This window comes from Lepisosteus oculatus, chromosome 22 (genome assembly GCF_040954835.1).
Source record: "Lepisosteus oculatus isolate fLepOcu1 chromosome 22, fLepOcu1.hap2, whole genome shotgun sequence".
NCBI classification, from domain to species: Eukaryota; Metazoa; Chordata; class Actinopteri; order Semionotiformes; family Lepisosteidae; genus Lepisosteus; species Lepisosteus oculatus.
This window is the reverse complement of record NC_090717.1, coordinates 5,703,492-5,714,037: the sequence shown is the minus strand read 5'-3', so window position 1 is coordinate 5,714,037 and position 10,546 is coordinate 5,703,492. Positions and strand designations below refer to the sequence as shown.

General features: G+C 38.5%; 1 long non-coding RNA gene across 1 annotated transcript; it reads right to left on the bottom strand.

The window, feature by feature from the left end:
• Positions 1–2,432: 2,432 nt before the first annotated feature.
• Positions 2,433–6,812, bottom strand: LOC107079747 (uncharacterized). The gene is made up of 2 exons (XR_001480659.2): positions 6,491–6,812; positions 2,433–4,619 (listed from the first exon to the last, which is right to left on the bottom strand). It is a non-coding gene; the product is annotated as an uncharacterized lncRNA (long non-coding RNA).
• Between the last annotated feature and the right edge of the window lie 3,734 nt (positions 6,813–10,546).

Sequence of the window (10,546 nt, the reverse complement as noted above, 5' to 3'; positions counted from 1 at the left end):
TTTGCACTTCATTTTTTTCAACTTTTCATTGTGTAGTAATGGATAGGTATACGTTTTAAAAAATGATTTTGCTGTATTTTATGCATTATGAAAATGGGCAATTCTTTGTGCAATTTTACTGTATGATTGTGGTAGTAACACGTTTTGCATACAGAGAGTTGGGGTTAAGATTGGGGTACAATTAGGGAGGGATCTCTTTAGTATTTCCGTAAGGTAAGGATTACGGATATTGACACTGTGTTTTTACTCTTGTAACCATCCTTGGGATTTTAGTGAGTCCTAGGGCTTATTATGGAAATAATGTAGTTGAAATATGGTTTGGATTTTTATGGAACTTTTCAGGTTAAACAGAGGGGGGCAGTGTTCTCTTAAATTCCAGTTCATCACATGCCTTTCTTTTTATATCAGATTCCACAAATCCATAAAATTGTAATTCAGCCTCAAGATTTACCTTAAACTACTTTCTTTAATATCCCTATACACCTGAAACAATGGGATAAGATTTTCTGATTTATGAAAGATTTAAAAACAGTTTGGTGTCATCCATGCCAGTCTCCTGGTAAATTTCCTTCTGGTTCACAAACATTTTCTCTGTGTTAAATTTTAGATTTACAACAGAGTGCTGTACAATACAGATAAAGCATTGATATTCATTTTGTTTCATCTACTAAACATAGCTCCTACCAACATTAATTTCAACATCTGTGTTGTATATACTGTACAGATTAGAGATTCTTAACTGTTAAATCATTCAGCTTGGAATATTACATTGACTATACACAGGCACTTCATGTTATGTTGGGAGTTTTCACTGTAAATATAATTGAAATCCAATTTTAAAAGATAAGCAGTCCATGCACTGCAAAACCAGATCTGAACAGGACTATTGAGCCCTTTATTTATATGTAAACTGTTTTTTTTTACTGGTATTGTAATATTTTAGAGCAACTAGAAATTATGTTCTTTGGGGTTTGTGGTATTTCCATATAATTTAAAATTATTAGTCTTAAGTGATTCATTTTCACTAATTGGACACAACTCCTCCTACAAACTAATAGTTAATATTAAAATTAAAGTATTTCATTTCATTTATTGTAGTTAACCATAAAAAATTTACAATTTAGGGTGTGTTTTTTTTTCAAAAGGTATTGCAAAATAATTTCAGATGGTCAATCCATATTGCTTATTCAATCTGACATTTTAATATTAAGGTAAATACAATTTACAGGGTTTTTATAGTTGAATGTTTTTAACGGTAGTGTCGGCGCCTCACGTAGCTTCAGGTGTTATTGACAGTTTCTAATCTCACAAGACATTTGAATGACATTTGCTGGTGTCTTTCTAGTCTAAAGCTGTAATTCTTAATTTCTGAAGTGTGTTTGAGAAGCATTGTAACCCCTTTCAACTGATTACATTTATACTTTAGACAACCCTTTGAGGGGGATACTTCAGGCATTGGCTAACATCTGTAAGAGCTAGCTGTATTATCAGCTTATTAAAATTGGACTATGCTGTGGAATTAGAGGAGCAAAATGGCAAAAGTAAACCGAATGAAAGTATGGTACAGACTAAATAAAACATCAACTTTTAAAAGGACTGGGCCATTTTAAACACCCCTTAATAACACAAATTGGCTTGAATATTTTTAGTTTTAGCATTTTCAGTGTTAGATGGCATTACACCGTATTACATTTTGTGCACTGTCATACAAAAATACTGTCCTGATCCAACTTCAGAATGATTGACACCTCTGAACGGCGTAACTAAATCCATCTTATTTTTCTCTACTAATTCTTCATTTGGATTTGTTCCTGTAATAGCAGAACACTCAAATTGCCGAGGTCAAGCAGAGAGGGTTCTTGTGCACAGCTCTGTTAGTTCTGGAGTATAGCTGGTGGGATGAAATTATAAACAGGACATTATCTTTTCAGTGTAAAAATATTCAATGCAAAACAAATAGCAGTGTAAGGAAATGAATTGAATGAAGAAATACAGAAAAGAAAGAAATACATAAATAAAACCTTTGGAAAGACACTTCAGTTGCACAGAGGGGTGTGTGTTTGTCCCAGGCACTCCGTTTCCATGGCTCTGGTTTAAAGACTTTATTTGGCCTCTTTTTTTCTTTATTGAAATATCATTTGTTAAAGATGATTGATGAATCAATGCAAAACAGAATACAGCTTGTACAACATATATGGTAAAAACACAACTACCAGCATTACCATGAGCAACAGACTAAAACGACTATACTCCTACTATCATGAATGCTACAATCATTTGCAAACATTTATACTGTATTATATGTATTAAGTGTCATCTGCCTTTGAGGTTGGAGTTTGCTACACCCTATTTGTGGTGGGATACTGGAAGGAGGTATTCCAATAATTGCGTGTAAACATATGGTTGAAGGTCACAAACACCACATCAGATCATTTAATTGAAGCAAAGTTTTTAATTGTTTCATTTTACTGTCATCTAGTGTTTAAATTCCATCATGGAAGTATATCCCGTACACTGAGGTTAATGGTTACATTTAAAAACAAAGACAAAAACGTTTTTTTTTAGGCTCATCTTGTAGGACCTCCTGCCTTTTAGAATCCAGCACAATACTGCTTGTGCCTTATTTACCGTGTCAATATTCATTCCATACCACCCCGCAAAGGAAGTGAAATGAAACCGCAGTAATCCAAATATGAGCAAGTTATTAAAGGCCCGTGAATTTCTTTTCACATTGCAGAAGTTTGACATCATGTCCACTCTGTGGGATGACAATGCTCAAAAGCATGTCACAGTAACATGTCAGAATAAATAAGGACAAACCAAACAACATTACTGGTTAAAATAATGCACATAAAAATCTAAAAGTCACATCTAACAAAAGTGCAGTTCAAACAGCACTAATCAAGTATCAGCTTTTATGCACAAAATGATGAGATGAAATGAAAATTTAAAACAAAGAAGGTCCCATTAACCAGTAATCACAGTAGGCTGTTACAGTACATCCAGTAAGTTCCAGTAGTGCATTACTACATAATATACACAAATAAAACAATCAAAAAAGTCCTTTGTGATGGTCGTGTGCATATAAATAATGGTGAAAATGTAATTCTCCTTACAACAAAAATCAACCATCTGTAGATTTCTCTAAAAACATAAATAAAACCAGAAAATGTAGATATTGCTACATTCTTCTTAAAATTGTCAGCTTTTCAAAAGTATGGCATACCTAAGCTGCTCATATACTGCAAACACATGCCTTACAAATAATTGGCCAGGATTGTCTTTTAGAGCAGTGGTTCCCAACCCTGGTCCCGGAGGAACACCGCCCATTCTGTTTTCTGTGTCAGCTAGGTTCTTAATCACAGGATAATGGATTTAAGCTTTTTGTCACAAATTTGCTTTTAGCTCTTAAAAAGTCAAATGGAATTTGTAATCAGCTCTGCACTTATTTCTGAGTTTCAGAAGGGCTCTCATGCAGGTGTGCTGCCTGACTACGCCAAATGGTCTGCAGAAGGAAAAAAACACTGGGCGTTTCTGTTCAGTCACTTCTGTTAGAGTGACATCTCCAATGTGGGCGTGTCTGATTGTGCCACATCCACTGTAGGCATGTCTGAGACAGTGACATCTCCAATGTGGGCATGTCTGTTACTCCCACTGTGGGTGTATCTATTACAGTGACATCTCCAATATAGGCATGTCTCATTGTGTTATTCCCACTGTGGGCATGAAATGAGACAGTGACATCTCCAATGTGGGCATGTTTGATAGTGTCATCGCCACAGGTGTTTGTTCATTGTAAATTAATCAACTGGTATGAGCTGGTTGCTCTAGTTCTAGCTATAACTACAAGTTGAGGAAAGGCTGCGTTCTGTGTTCTGAAGTTGTAGGACTATTCCTGAAGTAGGGCTTTTTTGACACTTATGACTTACAGAAGAAACAAGCTGAAAGTCTAAACAAGAAAACACATCAATTAAGTCGTCAATTAGCACTGAGGATTTAGATCTCAGTTATATATATAAAAAAACATCAGGACTAGCGTTTGGAACCACTGTTTTGGATAAACCCATGGATTCCTTCTTCAAATGGAATCATACTTGAGAAAGGAGAATGCAACGAAGAAGGTCACCAAGAAAGCTCCGAATTGATTCACAAAAGCGTGCAAATCCAATTTACGCAAATGCAGAAAAATGAATATTCAGTGCAATGGGATATGCATTTTCCAAGCATAAAAATAATACTTTCCAAGGCCCTCCAATACTGAACAGGATTTTTTGGGGGGTAGAAACACAAGGTAAAGGGGCTTCACAAAGAAACATAATGACAGGCTGTGGAGTAAGGCCATAGAATGAATTACAGTAAGGGTAAGCACGCACATCTGCAGGTAACACATACCCGACAGACTGCTTTGAAAGGCTGAAGCTTGCAGGTCAAGACTAACTTGCGGTGCACTGTCATTGTAAGGCTGGCTCATGTGCAGAGATGCCCACAGCCTGGCACTGCCATTCTTCAACGAGTCCCAGCTCTGGACAGCGGCTATCGGCGGTACAGGGGTCTGTACACGCAGACTGCCATCAGCACCATGATCACCAGCAGGACGCTGAGCACACTCAGCAGCAGAGCTATGGGAATCAAAGGGAGAGACGTGAATGCTTTAGGAAACAATTTGCCACCTGTTCAGATCTCAGTGGACAATGCAAAAAAGAAAGGACACTAATAATAATAATAATAATAATAATTCCCAACATTTATATAGAGTTTTTCTGGACACTCCACTCAAAACACTTTAGAGGTAATGGGGACTCCCCTCCACCACCACCAGTGTGCAGCCCCACCTGGATGATGCGACGGCAGCCATAGTGCGCCAGAACGCTCCCCACACATCAGCTCTCAGTGGGGAGGAGAGCAGAGTAATGTAGCCAATTCATAGATGGGGATTATTGGGAGGCCATGATTGGTAAGGGCCTATGGGATGCCAGAGTAACACCCCTACTCTTTTCAAGACACAGCCTGGGATTTTTAATGACCACAAAGAGTCAGGACCTCGGTTTTACGTATCATCTGAACGACGGTGCCTTTTTACAGTATAGTGTCCCCGTCCCTATACTGAGGCATTAGGACCCACACAAACTGCAGTCCCCACTAACACCTCTTCCAGCAGCAACCTTAGGTCTCCCATCCAGGTACTGACCAGGCTCACTCCTGCTGAGTAGGTTGCCAGTTGTGAGTTGCAGGGTGATATGGCTGCTTTGTTCTATAACCGCCCCACACCACTTCCAAAGGCCATTTCCATATAAATGCTTAAAATGAAATTGTAAGTGTTTATAGTGCCTAATGGAGACCAATTTCTTGCCCAGCAATGTGATGAGCCTTTCTCAAGGCATTTAAGATGCACATTTTGACGAAGACTATACTACGCGTTGGGGCACATGTGCTGGAAATATTTTAAGATGTTGGCCTACCCCTCTTGCTACACTGTCTCCAATACAAGCCTGTGAATGCTCTCAGATTATACATTTTTGTGTATCCTTTATGTGCAATGGATTAAATTAACACAATGTGCCCCTTGCTTCATCTCTTTTTTTTATCATTTTCTATAATTTTTCTCTTCCAGATAAACCACACCAGCTCAAGACTGACATTTTAATTGCCTGTCATTTTTCAGTCAGATGCAAACTACTTTCATGGCTCTTATCTGTGGAAGTGTCACAACTTTCAAAGGCACTGTAAGCAGGAAGGCTCTACTCAAAAAGGCATTTTTCTTTCAGTTTTGGTAAACAGGGCTGCATGTCTTTTTTTCTCAAGAATACACTTCTCTATGTGTATTTCACACACCTTCAGGCAAATTCCATAGCAGAATAACACACATATAGAGTTGGAGTTAGACAATAATAGCTGTCTAATGACTATTACAATCACATAACTATGCACGTTTTTTTGTATATACAGAGAGTTTAAATACTCCCAAGTAGTCTGCTTTTTTCACTTGAAATTTCTATATTTGATCAAATATGAGACGCATCGCAATGTAAAATGCTGGGTTCGGTGTAAGGTTGGAGGGATTCTTGACATCTCACAGTAACAACAGCATAGAGCATCTCGGGCTTCGGTATCCAGACTCAGCAAAGCATCTAAAAATGTTTCGTTAAAAAAAATGTTTTCCAAAACCTTTACAGTACAAAATATAACGGTGATGACACTTGCTATAGAGGATTAAATAACATAAAATACACGCCTTCATACTTCAATAAGGTAAAGCTTTAATTGTAACATAGGTTGCCCCGCTTTGCATAAATACTACATTTCAAGCCTGGTAAAATAGGTGATCGACGACTGTGATTCTTCTCCCTCATTCACCTCACCCTCCAACACCACTTCCACCTAACCATGACTACAGCATCATTTTCGCATGAAAGGCAGGCCTCCCTTTAAACTCAGGCTTTGTTTTTGTTTTTTGGTTTGCAACTGCAGTTTCGTTTCGCTAAGTCCTTACCCAGGTTCTGATGCTGCAATACCGCAAACGGGCGATCCTGCAGCTTAGTTTCGCCAAATTGGCCTGCCGCCAAAGAAAAAAGAGAAATTAAAGACAGAAGAAAGTGAGGGTGGCAGGAACTCATGGCTGTAAACATTAGACGCAGCAATGACTGACTGCAGAAGGGCTCCGTTTGTAAATAGTACCCCCTGGGTCTTAAAGCCTCCGACATTACAGATTCTAGCAGGCTGGGTTTCTTGTTAACTAATACCGAGTCAATTACAGTAAATAGTCGTACATTTACGTATTTGTCCTACAACACCGATACAATGACAGTCTTGCCTGCGCCGTATGTAATGTAGTACGACTACAGCTGTGTCCACAAGATTGTGCTTATCATGCAGAATTATTTTATTTAATCTTTGTAGCAACATTTTTTTTCAGGTGAAGAGGGGTATGCTTCGTTTTATGTCGAACTAAAAACTTTCCTTCAGACAAGGCAATTTAATTTGTACGTGACGAAGAATTACAAAGAATTAAAGAGTGTATGTCCTCACTGCCTGAAACATAATGTTTCAACATCTCTTCTAGACCTGTTATTGTGATTTGGCAATGCATCCATCTGTAATTAGTATGTGTAAACAGTGAGATAAAATGATTTTTCTGTCTTTTATCTTCTTTGAACACGAGTGTCAGAATGAAAAACGACAAAGTTAAACAGATCTTTTTGCTCTCAGGTTGACTTTACCACCCATGGCAGAACTGCGTGTGTGAAAATGATGTCCCAAAGACGGTTTGTGAAAACAGTGTCTCTAGTGGAGGACAATGCAGAGCTGAGAGGATAAAGAGGCTTGTGTTCCCTTGTCCTCACCCTCTCTCTCTCCAAATCCCAAGTCTTCTCAGAAACAGACCTTAGAACTGTAGGAGGCCCATAAATTTGATTAAGAAAGAATATGTTTAGAATTAACATGTGTTTCTTTACATTGTTGCATGTTTTGTTTTGCAAACTAAACCATCATCTTTCAGGACACAACAATAAACCTTGACCTTCTACAATAATAAATCTACAATGTTAATTTTAAATGGAATGTGTACTTATTGAACCTTAAGGTCTATGCTTATGAGATGAAATGAAAAAAAAATATTAAGGGCTTCTTTGATTTCCTGTTAATCTTTTCCAAAAAACACACAAAGCCTCTGCTGACAGGATATTGGTGGCTTTCTCATAAAGCCACTCTGCTTCCGCGTGATGATATCTCCAGTGTAGCAGCTCTCTGGGAAATGTGCCTTTTTATTGCCTGTGTCCATCAGCAAGATAAAACAGCAAAAACTGTTCATTACTTTCCACCCAAGGCAGGATGGGAGAACTTCAATAACAGAGATGATTTATTAAGAGGTGATTATGATAAATAAAGGACATTATGTAAAAAAACAAGAACCACGTTGGCTTTTGTAAGTGTTGTTGTGTTAATTAGTCATGTCACAGTAGAATAGTCTGAGCCGGTTCTACAGTTGTTACCACAAAAAGGGGTTGTTTTTTATAGGAAGTGGTAGGAGAGATCCTGCCTATGTTGAAGATGATCTAGGATCACCAAGGTTCCTGTGGGAACTTCACTTTTGTAGACATCTCTCCTGAAATTTGCATTGTTCCTTCTGTATTTCAACCATTGTGTAATGTTGTGTTTCTTTGTTGGGGTCAGCAGAGCATCTCCGAGTTAGTCCTTCTCTTGACTCCCACCTGCTGATTGACAGACATATAGGTTTTTATTTACATCTAGTAGGTTCAACCACACCTAGAGATACCAGGGACAGTTAAATAGGCCATAATTGCAGAAATGTGTTCAAGATACCGCAAATATATATACCATCCTTGAATTTGCAAAGTTGAGATGTGGAACCTTTTTAGATCCCAGTTTTCAATTACACTAAACCGTTGTTGTCTGATGACTGAACTCGTAAAAAGATAACAAATTGAAATATTGCTGCACCATAAACTCCCAAAGGATAAGTGCAAATGTAAAATATTATCCAGATGTAGTATCCAATAGACACTAGGCTGAGATCTTTTAAGTGGTGATATGTTTTCATTCATTTCATAGAGAAAATGTTTTCTTTTTATTTTCTAATCATGACCCCTAGTTAAAACCCCAGTTAAGACTGATGCTATGAGTTGGGACTTGCATTCAAGGATTCAAGGAGCAACATACTGAAAGCAAAGACAACAGCTCTCAGAGCAGCCTGTGCACCTGAACGTAAAACAATAAGTTCCTTTTAGCAGGATTATTCTCTCCTCTGTTTCCTTCACTTTCGATAGTTTTTAAGGTGACAAAGGCAGGATAAATGCAAATTAATCTAAAGAAAAACTACTGTACCCAAGGATGGCTTCATAAAGATCTTCTGCAGAAAAATAAGATATGATAAGAAAAAATAAGAAAGGTTTCAGCAGAAAAGAGGCCCGCTTATGTTGTTTGTTAGTATCTGATTGATCCATGAATATTGACTGGATGTTTTTGGTAGAAAGTCAGGGTATCAGCCTCAAAAACATGGGATGGGTAGCATGCTCCAGACTCCATCAACCTTTTGCATGAAGGAATTTCTGCTTGGGCTCTTCTTTGTCTGTTCCACTGTCATACCATACCATTTATTGTGACGGAAAAACAATGAGTTGTTTTCTCCTGTTGGTGTAGGAAGTACCTTGTCTCTCCTAGTTGGATCATGTCCTTTTTTTGTCTGAAAATATAGTGTGTCTTTGTGGATGGCGGAGTGTCCACCCTACAGGTCTTCATGACACTCCTCTGCTACACCCAGTTTGATTCTTTTTCCAGTTGTGCTACCTAAGGACCCTTACAGCTCCAGTCCAGCCCTGTGGGTCTGGTGTGTGTCTCGCCCAGCGATTGGGATTGGAAATGAAATTCTCTGAATGGGCTTTGGAAGCTTCCTGATGGGGGTAGTCTGCTGACAGAGGATATAATTGTCCTTCTAAATCACATCAACAAAAGGAGTTAATTCTTAATGCAACTAGAGCACAGGCTCTGTGTGAGCCCTGGGGCTCCTGCCTGCTCACTCACTCAGTGGGGAGTACAGTTCCTCTGTGCAGGCATGTGTGGTTTGTGCTATATTGTGAAAGGGTTACACACTATTCCTCACAAGCCCTTACACACTCCAGCAGGTGAAAGGTGAATCACTGGGTGTTCTTGCAGAACCCAGTTCAAGACGCTAGTGTTTGCTTGTGGAAGGATTCTTTCTGTCTTCCAAATTGCTAGATATGGAAAACTCTGAAGGATGAGCTGTGACACAGCATGTTTGTGAAAACACCAAATCCCACCTCATACGGGCTGAGTATAGAAAGTGTAACTGTTTAATAAAGGGAACATTGCAGCTAAACATGCTGCTGTTAAACTTTCAGAACTCCAATCACAAGAGTAAGAACAACACTGTCACATCATATTTTTCCTCTTCTTGTTTTCTTTGCTGCACAGAAAAGTCAGTTTTTACAGAAGTGAACTGTTGCTCTTTGATTCTTGTTAGTTTTGCCTTGTTACGTGGGGAAATTCTTTGTCTTAGCCTGTCAATAACCTGGACCACCTCTTGACAGTTTATGTAACAGACAGTACAGCATAAAACAATCATTCTAATAAGATCAAGGCCATGAACACAATGAATGTCCAGAGAGCCATTTTGTCTTTAATGTAATTATTCCTCTAGAGTCTGACCTTTGCCTTCCCTGCTGTTCTATCTACACCAGATGTGTTCTGCTGATGTGTTGGTAAACCAACTACTATAAATAATTATATGAAATGTAAAAATGCAATGGGTCACATCGAGATTCACAAGCAAATTGAAAAGCAAATTGCATCCTTGGTCTCATTGCGCTTTACTCCTACTTTTCTCATTGTACAACACTTTACCTGCGCAGATACACTCAGATTCAGTATGACCTATTGAATCAGCGATACTGAGAAAATCATTCTCATGTGTTCTCTTTATAGTCCCACTCCCTCTACACCTCTGCTGCAGTCTCTTGAATAAAGCGCTTTGATCTGTGCTCTTTACCACAGCAACACATGAATGCAGGAC